The sequence below is a fragment of the Mytilus californianus genome, unplaced genomic scaffold (genome assembly GCF_021869535.1).
Source record: "Mytilus californianus isolate M0D057914Y unplaced genomic scaffold, xbMytCali1.0.p SCAF_3, whole genome shotgun sequence".
In the NCBI taxonomy this organism is placed as follows: Eukaryota; Metazoa; Mollusca; class Bivalvia; order Mytilida; family Mytilidae; genus Mytilus; species Mytilus californianus.
Genome location: NW_026262679.1, coordinates 66,170,636 through 66,186,786, shown reverse-complemented (window position 1 = coordinate 66,186,786; position 16,151 = coordinate 66,170,636). Strand labels below are relative to the sequence as shown.

General features: G+C 29.0%; 1 protein-coding gene across 47 annotated transcripts in view; it reads left to right on the top strand.

The window, feature by feature from the left end:
- LOC127733114 (hepatocyte growth factor receptor-like) overlaps positions 1 to 16,151 on the top strand; it is a 143,852-nt gene that overhangs the window by 126,227 nt on the left and 1,474 nt on the right. For 46 of the 47 annotated variants that reach the window (XR_007996761.1, XR_007996800.1, XR_007996785.1 and 43 more), the window contains 15 exons: positions 405 to 608; positions 1,329 to 1,531; positions 2,249 to 2,451; positions 3,168 to 3,371; positions 4,089 to 4,291; positions 5,010 to 5,213; positions 5,930 to 6,132; positions 6,849 to 7,054; positions 7,805 to 7,885; positions 9,120 to 9,324; positions 10,213 to 10,295; positions 11,089 to 11,323; positions 11,644 to 11,705; positions 14,653 to 14,717; positions 15,561 to 15,627. The gene's annotated coding sequence lies outside the window, so the exon portion shown is untranslated. Of the gene's footprint in view, positions 1 to 404; positions 609 to 1,328; positions 1,532 to 2,248; positions 2,452 to 3,167; positions 3,372 to 4,088; positions 4,292 to 5,009; positions 5,214 to 5,929; positions 6,133 to 6,848; positions 7,055 to 7,804; positions 7,886 to 9,119; positions 9,325 to 10,212; positions 10,296 to 11,088; positions 11,324 to 11,643; positions 11,706 to 14,652; positions 14,718 to 15,560; positions 15,628 to 16,151 lie in introns of those variants that run through there. The other variant, XM_052242404.1, reaches the window with a different exon arrangement.

The following is a 16,151-nucleotide window of genomic DNA, read 5'->3' as shown; positions in this document are numbered from 1 at the left end:
TTGGATATCTACATATTTAGTCGATTTTTTAAAAGTAATTTGAAAAATATGACTTGATTTAGATTGTTTGAAATTCAGTTGAATTTTAATCTTTTCTGTTTCAAAATGTATACATCAGATTGTTTTGGTTAGCCACCAACTTCTGATAATTTGACATGCACATTAATTTCAGAAATAATGATTATATCATTAAACCGTCTTCATTACTGATTGAAATATAGATTTAAAATGAAAATAAGTTAATGATATATAGTCAAAAAGAGCAATTGACCAATGATGATGGCTGCCATTAATGCCAGTTTTTCTTTATAGATATTTTGAAAGAAAAAAAACATTAAAGGAGCAAATTTTTTAAGTTTTATATTTGGTTCAATATTTTTGAACTTGTTTTGTTTTTGTTTCAGATACCAGCCCCAGGATATTTACGTCGGAACAGGTAACATATGCATCGGAAAGTAAGTATATTTTTTTTTTATTTATTAATAGTTGTCTGATAGATATTAAAATAATTTGAATATGTATTACAGATAGACGGGCCAAAAGAGAAGAAGAAGAAAATACAGTACTTGCCGTGAAGATGATTTAATTGTAGATGCCTAGATGATGATGTAGGTATTTTGTCATTACAATTGTACTTAAACTGTTAATAGTCGTAAGGTAATAAAATCAGTTTTCCCTGGAGAAACAGCTTGAAAATTTATTACAAATAAGTCCAAAATTTCTTTTTCAAATTTATACTCTAATGAAATATATTTTGATAAGAAAGTATACTTGTACTCCAATTTAGGATTTGAAGTAAAACATGCATCACATTAATTTCTGAATGAATTATAACAGCAAATAGTCTCTTAACATTGACAATTTGGAAACCCTTTCTCTAATAGTATCACCTGAATGAAAGTAAAGTTTCCCATTGTCAATTTGGATATCTACATATTTAGTCGATTTTTTAAAAGTAATTTGGAAAATATGACTTGATTTAGATTGTTTGAAATTCAGTTAAATTTTAATCTTTTCTGTTCAAAATGTATACATCAGATTGTTTTGGTTAGCCACCAACTTCTGATAATTTGACATGCACATTAATTTCAGAAATAATGATTATATCATTAAACCGTCTTCATTACTGATTGAAATATAGATTTAAAATGAAAATAAGTTAATGATATATAGTCAAAAAGAGCAATTGACTTATGATGATGGCTGCCATTAATTAATGCCAGTTTTTCTTTATAGATATTTTGAAAGAAAAAAAACATTAAAGGAGCAAATTTTTTAAGTTTTATATTTGGTTCAATATTTTTGAACTTATTTTGTTTTTGTTTCAGATACCAGCCCCAGGATATTTACGTCGGAACAGGTAACATATGCATCAGAAAGTAAGTATATTTTTTTTTTATTTATTAATATTTGTCTGATAGATATTAAAATATTTTGAATATGTATTACAGATGGACGGGCCAAAAGAGAAGAAGAAGAAAATACAGTACTGATGTGAAGATGATTTAATTGTAGACGCCTAGATGATGATGTAGGTATTTTGTCATTACAATTGTACTTAAACTGTTAATAGTTGTAAGGTAATAAAATCAGTTTTCCCTGGAGAAACAGCTTAAAAATTTATTACAAATAAGTCCAAAATTTCTTTTTCAAATTTATACTCTAATGAAATATATTTTGATAAGAAAGTATACTTGTACTCCAATTTAAGATTTGAAGTAAAACATGCATCACATTAATTTCTGAATGAATTATAACAGCAAATAGTCTCTTAACATTGACAATTTGGAAACCCTTTCTCTAATAGTATCACCTGAATGAAAGTAAAGTTTCCCATTGTCAATTTGGATATCTACATATTTAGTCGATTCTTTTAAAAGTAATTTGGAAAATATGACTTGATTTAGATTGTTTGAAATTCAGTTGAATTTTAATCTTTTCTGTTCAGAATGTATACATCAGATTGTTTTGGTTAGCCACCAACTTCTGATAATTTGACACGCACATTAATTTCAGAAATAATGATTATATCATTAAACCGTCTTCATTACTGATTGAAATATAGATTTAAAATGAAAATAAGTTAATGATATATAGTCAAAAAGAGCAATTGACCAATGATGATGGCTGCCATTAATGCCAGTTTTTCTTTATAGATATTTTGAAAGAAAAAAAACATTAAAGGAGCAAATTTTTTAAGTTTTATATTTGGTTCAATATTTTTGAACTTATTTTGTTTTTGTTTCAGATACCAGCCCCAGGATATTTACGTCGGAACAGGTAACATATGCATCAGAAAGTAAGTATATTTTTTTTTTATTTATTAATAGTTGTCTGATAGATATTAAAATAATTTGAATATGTATTACAGATGGACGGGCCAAAAGAGAAGAAGAAGAAAATACAGTACTGATGTGAAGATGATTTAATTGTAGACGCCTAGATGATGATGTAGGTATTTTGTCATTACAATTGTACTTAAACTGTTAATAGTTGTAAGGTAATAAAATCAGTTTTCCCTGGAGAAACAGCTTGAAAATTTATTACAAATAAGTCCAAAATTTCTTTTTCAAATTTATACTCTAATGAAATATATTTTGATAAGAAGGTATACTTGTACTCCAATTTAGGATTTGAAGTAAAACATGCATCACATTAATTTCTGAATGAATTATAACAGCAAATAGTCTCTTAACATTGACAATTTGGAAACCCTTTCTCTAATAGTATCACCTGAAAGAAAGTAAAGTTTCCCATTGTCAATTTGGATATCTACATATTTAGTCAATTTTTTTAAAGTAATTTGGAAAATATGACTTGATTTAGATTGTTTGAAATTCAGTTGAATTTTAATCTTTTCTGTTCAAAATGTATACATCAGATTGTTTTGGTTAGCCACCAACTTCTGATAATTTGACACGCACATTAATTTCAGAAATAATGATTATATCATTAAACCGTCTTCATTACTGATTGAAATATAGATTTAAAATGAAAATAAGTTAATGATATATAGTCAAAAAGAGCAATTGACCAATGATGATGGCTGCCATTAATGCCAGTTTTTCTTTATAGATATTTTGAAAGAAAAAAAACATTAAAGGAGCAAATTTTTTAAGTTTTATATTTGGTTCAATATTTTTGAACTTATTTTGTTTTTGTTTCAGATACCAGCCCCATGATATTTACGTCAGAACAGGTAACATATGCATCGGAAAGTAAGTATATTTTTTTTTTATTTATTAATAGTTGTCTGATAGATATTAAAATAATTTGAATATGTATTACAGATAGACGGGCCAAAAGAGAAGAAGAAGAAAATACAGTACTTGCCGTGAAGATGATTTAATTGTAGATGCCTAGATGATGATGTAGGTATTTTGTCATTACAATTGTACTTTAACTGTTAATAGTTGTAAGGTAATAAAATCAGTTTTCCCTGGAGAAACAGCTTAAAAATTTATTACAAATAAGTCCAAAATTTCTTTTTCAAATTTATACTCTAATGAAATATATTTTGATAAGAAGTATACTTGTACTCCAATTTAGGATTTGAAGTAAAACATGCATCACATTAATTTCTGAATGAATTATAACAGCAAATAGTCTCTTAACATTGACAATTTGGAAACCCTTTCTCTAATAGTATCACCTGAATGAAAGTAAAGTTTCCCATTGTCAATTTGGATATCTACATATTTAGTCGATTCTTTTAAAAGTAATTTGGAAAATATGACTTGATTTAGATTGTTTGAAATTCAGTTGAATTTTAATCTTTTCTGTTCAAAATGTATACATCAGATTGTTTTGGTTAGCCACCAACTTCTGATAATTTGACACGCACATTAATTTCAGAACTAATGATTATATCATTAAACCGTCTTCATTACTGATTGAAATATTGATTTAAAATGAAAATAAGTTAATGATATATAGTCAAAAAGAGCAATTGACCAATGATGATGGCTGCCATTAATGCCAGTTTTTCTTTATAGATATTTTGAAAGAAAAAAAACATTAAATGGGGCAAATTTTTTAAGTTTTATATTTGGTTCAATATTTTTGAACTTATTTTGTTTTTGTTTCAGATACCAGCCCCAGGATATTTACGTCGGAACAGGTAACATATGCATCAGAAAGTAAGTATATTTTTTTTTTATTTATTAATATTTGTCTGATAGATATTAAAATATTTTGAATATGTATTACAGATGGACGGGCCAAAAGAGAAGAAGAAGAAAATACAGTACTGATGTGAAGATGATTTAATTGTAGACGCCTAGATGATGATGTAGGTATTTTGTCATTACAATTGTACTTAAACTGTTAATAGTTGTAAGGTAATAAAATCAGTTTTCCCTGGAGAAACAGCTTGAAAATTTATTACAAATAAGTCCAAAATTTCTTTTTCAAATTTATACTCTAATGAAATATATTTTAATAAGAAGGTATACTTGTACTCCAATTTAGGATTTGAAGTAAAACATGCATCACATTAATTTCTGAATGAATTATAACAGCAAATAGTCTCTTAACATTGACAATTTGGAAACCCTTTCTCTAATAGTATCACCTGAATGAAAGTAAAGTTTCCCATTGTCAATTTGGATATCTACATATTTAGTCGATTTTTTAAAAAGTAATTTGAAAAATATGACTTGATTTAGATTGTTTGAAATTCAGTTGAATTTTAATTTTTTCTGTTTCAAAATGTATACATCAGATTGTTTTGGTTAGCCACCAACTTCTGATAATTTGACATGCACATTAATTTCAGAAATAATGATTATATCATTAAACCGTCTTCATTACTGATTGAAATATAGATTTAAAATGAAAATAAGTTAATGATATATAGTCAAAAAGAGCAATTGACCAATGATGATGGCTGCCATTAATGCCAGTTTTTCTTTATAGATATTTTGAAAGAAAAAAAACATTAAAGGAGCAAATTTTTTAAGTTTTATATTTGGTTCAATATTTTTGAACTTGTTTTGTTTTTGTTTCAGATACCAGCCCCAGGATATTTACGTCGGAACAGGTAACATATGCATCGGAAAGTAAGTATATTTTTTTTTTATTTATTAATAGTTGTCTGATAGATATTAAAATAATTTGAATATGTATTACAGATAGACGGGCCAAAAGAGAAGAAGAAGAAAATACAGTACTTGCCGTGAAGATGATTTAATTGTAGATGCCTAGATGATGATGTAGGTATTTTGTCATTACAATTGTACTTAAACTGTTAATAGTCGTAAGGTAATAAAATCAGTTTTCCCTGGAGAAACAGCTTGAAAATTTATTACAAATAAGTCCAAAATTTCTTTTTCAAATTTATACTCTAATGAAATATATTTTGATAAGAAAGTATACTTGTACTCCAATTTAGGATTTGAAGTAAAACATGCATCACATTAATTTCTGAATGAATTATAACAGCAAATAGTCTCTTAACATTGACAATTTGGAAACCCTTTCTCAATAGTATCACCTGACTGAAAGTAAAGTTTCCCATTGTCAATTTGGATATCTACATATTTAGTCGATTCTTTTAAAAGTAATTTGGAAAATATGACTTGATTTAGATTGTTTGAAATTCAGTTAAATTTTAATCTTTTCTGTTCAAAATGTATACATCAGATTGTTTTGGTTAGCCACCAACTTCTGATAATTTGACATGCACATTAATTTCAGAAATAATGATTATATCATTAAACCGTCTTCATTACTGATTGAAATATAGATTTAAAATGAAAATAAGTTAATGATATATAGTCAAAAAGAGCAATTGACCAATGATGATGGCTGCCATTAATGCCAGTTTTTCTTTATAGATATTTTGAAAGAAAAAAAACATTAAAGGAGCAAATTTTTTAAGTTTTATATTTGGTTCAATATTTTTGAACTTATTTTGTTTTTGTTTCAGATACCAGCCCCAGGATATTTACGTCGGAACAGGTAACATATGCATCGGAAAGTAAGTATATTTTTTTTTATTTATTAATAGTTGTCTGATAGATATTAAAATAATTTGAATATGTATTACAGATAGACGGGCCATAAGAGAAGAAGAAGAAAATACAGTACTTGCCGTGAAGATGAATTAATTGTAGATGCCTAGATGATGATGTAGGTATTTTGTCATTACAATTGTACTTAAACTGTTAATAGTTGTAAGGTAATAAAATCAGTTTTCCCTGGAGAAACAGCTTGAAAATTTATTACAAATAAGTCCAAAATTTCTTTTTCAAATTTACACTCTAATGAAATATATTTTGATAAGAAAGTATACTTGAACTCCAATTTAGGATTTGAAGTAAAACATGCATCACATTAATTTCTGAATGAATTATAACAGCAAATAGTCTTTTAACATTGACAATTTGGAAACCCTTTCTCTAATAGTATCACCTGAATGAAAGTAAAGCTTCCCATTGTCAATTTGGATATCTACATATTTAGTCGATTTTTTTAAAGTAATTTGGAAAATATGACTTGATTTAGATTGTTTGAAATTCAGTTGAATTTTAATCTTTTCTGTTCAAAATGTATACATCAGATTGTTTTGGTTAGCCACCAACTTCTGATAATTTGACACGCACATTAATTTCAGAAATAATGATTATATCATTAAACCGTCTTCATTACTGATTGAAATATAGATTTAAAATGAAAATAAGTTAATGATATATAGTCAAAAAGAGCAATTGACCAATGATGATGGCTGCCATTAATGCCAGTTTTTCTTTATAGATATTTTGAAAGAAAAAAAACATTAAAGGAGCAAATTTTTTAAGTTTTATATTTGGTTCAATATTTTTGAACTTATTTTGTTTTTGTTTCAGATACCAGCCCCAGGATATTTACGTCGGAACAGGTAACATATGCATCGGAAAGTAAGTATATTTTTTTTTTTTATTTATTAATAGTTGTCTGATAGATATTAAAATAATTTGAATATGTATTACAGATAGACGGGCCAAAAGAGATGAAGAAGAAAATACAGTACTTGCCGTGAAGATGATTTAATTGTAGATTCTTAGATGATGATGTAGGTATTTTGTCATTACAATTGTACTTAAACTGTTAATAGTTGTAAGGTAATAAAATCAGTTTTCCCTGGAGAAACAGCTTGAAAATTTATTACAAATAAGTCCAAAATTTCTTTTTCAAATTTATACTCTAATGAAATATATTTTGATAAGAAAGTATACTTGTACTCCAATTTAGGATGTGAAGTAAAACATGCATCACATTAATTTCTGAATGAATTATAACAGCAAATAGTCTCTCAACATTGACAATTTGGAAACCCTTTCTCTAATAGTATCACCTGAATGAAAATAAAGTTTCCCATTGTCAATTTGGATATCTACATATTTTGTCGATTTTTTAAAAGTAATTTGGAAAATATGACTTGATTTAGATTGTTTGAAATTCAGTTGAATTTTAATCTTTTCTGTTCAAAATGTATACATCAGATTGTTTTGGTTAGCCACCAACTTCTGATAATTTGACACGCACATTAATTTCAGAAATAATGATTATATCATTAAACCGTCTTCATTACTGATTGAAATATAGATTTAAAATGAAAATAAGTTAATGATATATAGTCAAAAAGAGCAATTGACCAATGATGATGGCTGCCATTAATGCCAGTTTTTCATTATAGATATTTTGAAAGAAAAAAAACATTAAAGGAGCAAATTTTTTAAGTTTTATATTTGGTTCAATATTTTTTTTTTATTTATTAATAGTTGTCTGATAGATATTAAAATAATTTGAATATGTATTACAGATAGACGGGCCAAAAGAGAAGAAGAAGAAAATACAGTACTTGCCGTGAAGATGATTTAATTGTAGATGCCTAGATGATGATGTAGGTATTTTGTCATTACAATTGTACTTAAACTGTTAATAGTTGTAAGGTAATAAAATCAGTTTTCCCTGGAGAAACAGCTTGAAAATTTATTACAAATAAGTCCAAAATTTCTTTTTCAAATTTACACTCTAATGAAATATATTTTGATAAGAAAGTATACTTGTACTCCAATTTAGGATTTGAAGTAAAACATGCATCACATTAATTTCTGAATTAATTATAACAGCAAATAGTCTCTTAACATTGACAATTTGGAAACCCTTTCTCTAATAGTATCACCTGAATGAAAGTAAAGTTTCCCATTGTCAATTTGGATATCTACATATTTAGTCGATTTTTTTAAAGTAATTTGGAAAATATGACTTGATTTAGATTGTTTGAAATTTAGTTGAATTTTAATCATTGCTGTTCAAAATGTATACATCAGATTGTTTTGGTTAGCCACCAACTTTTGATAATTTGACATGCACATTAATTTCAGAAATAATGATTATATCATTAAACCGTCTTCATTACCTAATTGAAAAAAAAAGAGGGACGAAAGATACCATAGGGACAGTCAAACTCATAGATCGAAAACAAACTGACAACGTCATGGCCAAAAATAAAAAGACAAACAGACAAATAATAGTACAGATGACACAACATAGAAAACTAAAGACTAAGCAACACGAACCCCACCATAAAACTGGGGGTGATCTCAGGTGCTCTGGAAGGGTAAGCAGATCCTGCTCCACATGTGGCACCCGTCGAGTTGCTTATGTTATTACAAATCTGGTAAATAGTCTTATTCGGTAAGTCACATTCGTGAAAAGGGAAGGGTATTGTAGTTACGACATAAGGAACATATCCAATATCATCTGTGAAACGGTTATTCCATAACAGTCAACCAACTCGTGATGGCGTCCGTAAAATTAACGAAGGGATGACTTCAACTTCACCATTTGGAACTCTTGGTTTAATAGCTTCCTTGTGAGCAGCAATCCTCTATCAAGGAAATCATGATAGGAAACACAAGCCCGGGAATATCGTATCAATTGAAATATAGATTTATAATGAAAATAAGTTAATGATATATAGTCAAAAAGAGCAATTGACCAATGATGATGGCTGCCATTAATGCCAGTTTTTCTTTATAGATATTTTAAAAGAAAAAAAACATTAAAGGAGCAAATTTTTTAAGTTTTATATTTGGTTCAATATTTTTGAACTTATTTTGTTTTTGTTTCAGATACCAGCCCCAGGATATTTACGTCGGAACAGGTAACATATGCATCGGAAAGAAGGTATATTTTTTTTTTTATTTATTAATAGTTGTCTGATAGATATTAAAATAATTTGAATATGTATTACAGATAGACGGGCCAAAAGAGAAGAAGAAGAAAATACAGTACTTGCCGTGAAGATGATTTAATTGTAGATGCCTACATGATGATGTAGGTATTTTGTCATTACAATTGTACTTAAACTGTTAATAGTTGTAAGGTAATAAAATCAGTTTTCCCTGGAGAAACAGCTTGAAAATTTATTACAAATAAGTCCAAAATTTCTTTTTCAAATTTATACTCTAATGAAATATATTTTGATAAGAAAGTATACTTGTACTCCAATTTAGGATTTGAATTAAAACATGCATCACATTAATTTCTGAATTAATTTTAACAGCAAATAGTCTCTTAAACATTGACAATTTGGAAACCCTTTCTCTAATAGTATCACCTGAATGAAAGTAAAGTTTCCCATTGTCAATTTGGATATCTACATATTTAGTCGATTTTTTTAAAGTAATTTGGAAAATATGACTTGATTTAGATTGTTTGAAATTCAGTTGAATTTTAATTATTTCTGTTCAAAATGTATACATCAGATTGTTTTGGTTAGCCACCAACTTCTGATAATTTGACACGCACATTAATTTCGATATAATGACTATATTATTAAAAAGTCTTCAATACTGAAGTCAAAGATATACCAGCAGTTATATATATAAAGATATCCTACAATCTATACACATCACAAATTCATACTTTTGTATTTCTCTTACTAAAGCAAACTACTGTAAATTCAGAAATTATTGTGTGCATTTATTATTGCGATTTTGACATAATGGACTAAAAGTAAGATTATTTTATTGAATTTCAGGAAATTCTTCATACAGATATCGGAATTGGAGTTTCTTATTATTGCAATATAACTCAACCTGTCGCATCATTCAGATTAATAAAACCTCGCAATAGTGTTTCTGAATTAACAGTAAATTATTTGTGCTAGAAATTATCCAACACATCACTCATTTATAATTTTTGTTTTTGTTACAAATGCAGGCCTGAGAAGTTTTAGTGGTACAGCTTGAAGATGGTTCCATTGTACATAGAAGATGAAGATGAGTTAGGTTAAACCTTGTTAGGTAATGATAAAATCAGTTTCCCCTGGGAAAATTGCTTGGTTTTTTAATCACAACTGGGTTTAATATTTATAGCTTTCAAATTAATATTCTAATGATACATACTTTAATAAAAATGTATTGTTATAATCTATTTTCATGTTACCGAATTGACTAGAGAGTATAGAACTTTTTGATAGGTAACCTACTCTCTACATTCTAGTACTCTGTGATGTAAGAAAGACTGAAAGAAGTAAAATCATGTAAGCTTACAGTCTCTGCAATTTGTCAAAAAAGTTGATTATTTTATGTTTTTTTTCTGAGAGTCATCTCATCTGTATAAAAATTTTGACCGTTTGTGGCCTAAAAGTTTATTAGCCATTCATAAGGAGCAAACTTCAAAGACCGTGACACACCTTTCAATTCAAAGGAACACAGCATGGCTAAGTCTGATGTGTGGCCATTAAAGAAATAATGTAATAATGTAAGTACATTTAGGCAATACAATTTCTGTATATTCTCTAAAAATATGTGATAAAAGTACAGAAGGCAACAACCGTTTTCTTATTTTTCACATTTACAACACAAAAAAAAAAAGAATTTATCAATTCAATATATGGTTTTTAGGAACATGAATAAAGCTTTTAAATCACGAAAAGTAAAATTCAGAGAGAATTTTTCCTTCAAGGGGAGACTAGTACAACAAACGGAAAGACTGTTTCATTCATTGGGAGATTACTCATTGAAAATTTTAGGCTGGCAATTTCAACAAGATTTGTAAAATGTATAATTTATGTCAATTTTAATTCCTTTTTAGGTTATTTCTGAGTGGTACATATATACAATAACTATCTGATTTCCATCTACATGCAGAGTGAAAAAACAAAATAAAGCAGCAGCGATAGCAGTTCCAAGGAAGTTGGTAACATAGATCTTCAACGAACTCTGAGGCTCTGCCATGGAAAAAATAAAGAAGCAAGGACAGCAGCTTCAAGGAAGATTATTACATTGATCACTTTCCAAGTCTGATGTGTGGCCATTAAAGAAATAATGTAAGTACAATTAGGCAATACAATTTCTGTATATTCTCTAAAAATATGTGATAAAAGTACAGAAGGCAACATCTGTTTTCTTATTTTCCATATTTACAACACACAAAAAAAAAGAATTTATCAATTCAATATATGGTTTCCAGGAACATGAATAAAGCTTTTAAATCACGAAAAGTAAAATTCAGAGAGAATTTTTCCTTCAAGGGGAGACTAGTACAACAAATGGCAAGACTGTTTCATTCATTGGGAGATTACTCATTGAAAATTTTAGGCTGGCAATTTCAACAAGATTTGTAAAATGTATTTTAATTCCTTTTCAGGTGATTTCAGTGTTTTCATGGATGGGAGTAAGATTTGGTGGTATAATATTTCTAATATTTAAGTAGGTATATAATTCCTCTATTTAAACAAGTTTTATTTTCATCATAAAATAAGTTTATAGGAAATAAAATATGCTCTATGCTTGAAGATGTAAGAGGTCAGAAGTTTTTTTTTTCAAATGTTTTAAAGATTTTAATTTTTAATTAATTCTGTGGATGTCATATTTTTGTGTTGTTGGGATGTTGTCACATTGATGTATACAACACATCTTCTGTTACTCATTTTTGTCTCGCCTTGACGCGAGACATAGGTATGCTGTTTTTGGCATACAAGTAAAAGGTAGCTCCCTAAATTAACAAGTGGTGTGGCAGAAGCGGGAACATATAATCAGTGCTGACCATATTACTTGAAAATATGTGCCAACAAATTAAAAGCTGGGGCGGCCATTCTGAAAAAAAAATTTGCAACCCAGGAAAATTTCTATCAAGTTTGGTTCGAGTCAACAGATGTTGATTTGAATTAAGGGGAGATCAGAGGGACCTGGTCCCCTTTTCTGGAAAATTTTATTAAAATAACGGAAATATTTGGCAACATTTGGATCTTGCACCCCCTTTAAGGGCCAAAAAATGTAGCGGGCCCCCGTTTCTGGAAATTATGGATCCACCACTGGTCAAACCAAAGACTAAAAATTGATATTTACTGCTTCTCCACTAAGCACGAAGCATGGTCGGCCCTGAGTCAGAATAATGTGTTAGGGTTGGTTGACATGTTTTACTGCGGACAGTTACCTTTTGAAATGGAATGATAAAAATCGGTGTGTCAGTCTTGTACAATACAAGGTCAAATATTCATATCTAATTGTGTTCCATTTCCTGGATTTAGCTTCCCACTTTAAGTTGAACATCCAACCATCCATTCATCAATCCTACATTCATTTTTGGACGAGAAGTTAACGCTCAAAGGCAGCGATGGCAATTCTGAAATTTGAAAGGGTTGTCAGACATAATTCCTGCATCTAAAGAGCTTTCGTTTATACCAATTTTGGTAAAACACTTTTTTTCAGTCGGAAAAAATAACGGACAAAACTACGGATGCCAAGTGATCAGGGCAAAAGCTCACAAATACCTTTGAGCTAAGAAGCAGGGGATAAGATTTGTGTGAAACTGTGAAAATTAACTAAAAAAAACAACAACAGAAGACAAGCCTTATTTGATTAAATAAATCGTTGTGTAAAATCTTGTTTAACTGTTATTTGCAAATTTTACCTTGAAAAGCTAATTATTTAGTTTTATTTTTATTTTGAGACGACCCCTTTCATTTTACTAATCAGAGTTGGTGTCAACAGTCGGTACCGAGACTTTCCGTAAATGTCTATTGGCACATCTCATTACCATGGAGATAATTTGGCCCCGCCCTCTCAGTCAAGGTCTATTGACTTTGAAACTTTGCTTAGTTTACATGTATTAGTTTGTGATTAGGTCAGTTAATGGGGAACCACTAGTGGTAGGTCAATGATATTTGGTATGCAGTTGTATAAGCATTGGCATATCTCATTTCCATGGAGATTATTTGGCCCCGCCCCTCATTCATGGCCTAGTGACTTTGAAACTTTTGCTTACTTTTCATGTATTAGTTTGTGATTAGGTCAGTTTATTGGGAACCACTAGTGGTAGGTCAATGATATTTGGTATGCAGTTGTATAATCATTGGCATATCTCCTTTCCATGCAGAATATTTGGTCCCTACCCCTCAGTCATGGTCTATTGACTTTGAAACTTTTGCTTAGTTTACATGTATTAGTTTGTGATTAGGTCAGTTTAAGATTAACCACTTATGTTAAGTCAATGATATTCGGTATGCAAATGTATTGGCATTTGCAAGTTTCATTTCCATGGAGATTATATAACCCCACCCCCTAATTATGGTTCATTGACTTTGAAACTTTTACATAGTTTACAAGTTAATGTTTGTGTTTAGGTTTGTTTAAAGGGAACGACTTATGAAAAGTCAATGGTATTTGGTTTGCAGTTGTATTAACATTGGCAAATCTCATTTCCATGGAGATTGTTTAGCCCTGTACCTTCAGTCATGGTTCATTGACTTTGAATATTTGCATAACTTACATGTTAAAGTATTGCTATTTTAATTTCAACATTTGCATTATCAAAATAACAAATAGTTGAGACAATTATCTCTGTGTTAACAGTTTATGTCATATATAACCTATTTCCATAAAATCTGGATTTATTATTCTTTGGATACCAATTTTCGTGATATATAAGTGACCAACATATATTAATGTTCAATGTAGTACAAATTTTCTATAGGCTTGTATGCCAACTGTAGCAAAACCCACAAAAATACAATTGTTTCTCTATCCACAAAAATGAAGAAATGTTCAGAATGTTGAGATCTACCTGCTGTACAATTACGTCAAAACTGTTAGACATTCTTAAAGGAGTTATTGCCTTTAAATGTAAAGTTTTACCAATTTTTTTCATTTTTAATCATTATTTTGAAAATAAAAATAGATGGAGAGAAATTTTAATATAAAAAAAGCAAGACATGATATGCACAAAAGTCAAATGACTGAAATCTTCTGAGGACTTGTTATTGGAGTAATTGATCTTCAATGACGATTTTTTACCATTGATCAGCAAGTAAAGATTTACAAAAAAGCTGCCTTGGATTAAATCTTAAGTCGACCTGTTCATGGAGTTTATGCCGTTTTTTTACCACGTTTTTTTAGTTTTTGCCTATTATCTTGAAAAAAATAAAATGGATACAAATGTAGATAGAAACTTTAAAAAGCAAAAATGATCAACAGGACAAGACCTACAAATATGTCAACATGACTGAAATCGTCAGTTTACTCTTTATAGAGTTATTGCCCTTTCGTGATGATTTTTACCAAGAAGTGGTTATTGTTGAAGATGCAGATGAGTGACACAGGCTCTTAAGAGCCTCTGTTTTGAACAATTTTGATTGACTAAGCATTTTACTTTCAGGCTAGCATTAATTACTGCTTGTCAGTATGGATTGTTTAGAATGGTCATTGGAGCTGTCTTTTAAGGTAAGAACCATTGCATAGATTTATAAACTTGTCGATTAAAGATTATGTAAATGCACTTGAATTTTGCCTGTGACATTTTGTCGCAGAAGCCAGGTATATATATAGCAATTCACATTACTTTGTTTTAGGCGTCCAAATTTAGTTTCAGTATTATGGTTAAAAAATTTTTAAACATCAAAAACTTTATCAAACTTTAAAGTAATTGTACATCAGAAGAATCCACAGCAAAATTTTGAAATTCAAATTGAAGGAACAAATGTGTGTAGGGTATGAGTTAATTAGTTATTATTGCTGTATATAAAATCAGAGAAGGGGAATTATCAATTTTTATTTAACTTGGAAATCAGTCCTCCATTGCAACAGATGCAATAAATGGACTTTTTTCAAAGTTTTCACTAAGATAATTTTAAGGTTAAAATATTAGTTATCAATTACTTTGTCAAACCTTCGTAGAATTTTATGAAAATACGACAAAAAACACTTATTTTCCACATTCAAAGTACCAAGAAAGCTATTTTATCAGTTTGATATTTGGTTTCCAGTAACATGAATAAAGTAATATATCATTTGAAAAGTAAATTCTGAGATATATTTCACGTTCAGGGGGAGGCTAGTACAACAAACAGCAAGAATGTGTCATTCAATGGGAGATAACTCGTAGATTATTGAGAAAAAAATTAATGTTGAAACAAAATCAAAACAGGTTTTGTTTTTCCAGCTTTTATAGATATTAAACTGGTTTTGATGCTATGCTAAATCTTAAGTCAGAAAACTAATTTTTTGGCTGACAATTTAACACTTTTGTAAAATATATAATTTGCTTCAATTTTAATTCCTTTTTAGGTTATTACAGTGACTGTTTTCATGGATGGGGAGTAAAACTTGGTGGTCTAATACTTCTCATAAATTAGTAGGTATATATTTCCTCTGTTGAAAACAAATTTTATTTTCACCTTAAAATAAAAATTGAAAGGAATATAATGTGCATTAGGCTTGATAGTTCTAAAAGATTGGTCAGAAGTTCTTTTTGTCTACTTTGCACCACAGGGGATATATGGTTATGGTCTTTGTCAAAGTGTCGTAAACACATTAATACTTAAGGATGGTCGCTCTCTTATTTTTTTTTAACTTTTTGTCGGATATTCAGAATCCTCTGGTTTTATCCATGAAGTGCCATTACAATTTTGCCCACTTATCCCTACTTATCTTTTCATAATTTTATTACATATGGTTTAAAAAGCCATGTTTGAAAACCTTATAAATTCCTTGTTATTTTTTCATAGTTCTAATTTGCAATAAAATAAATAAATGGAGAATGTGTACATTATAAAGGGACAAACAGTAAAAGTATAAGTGACACCATTTAAAATCAAAGCTGAACAGTGTTTTGTGGTAATTAGCATTGTGTATAATTTTCAAAGCATTTGGTTGAGG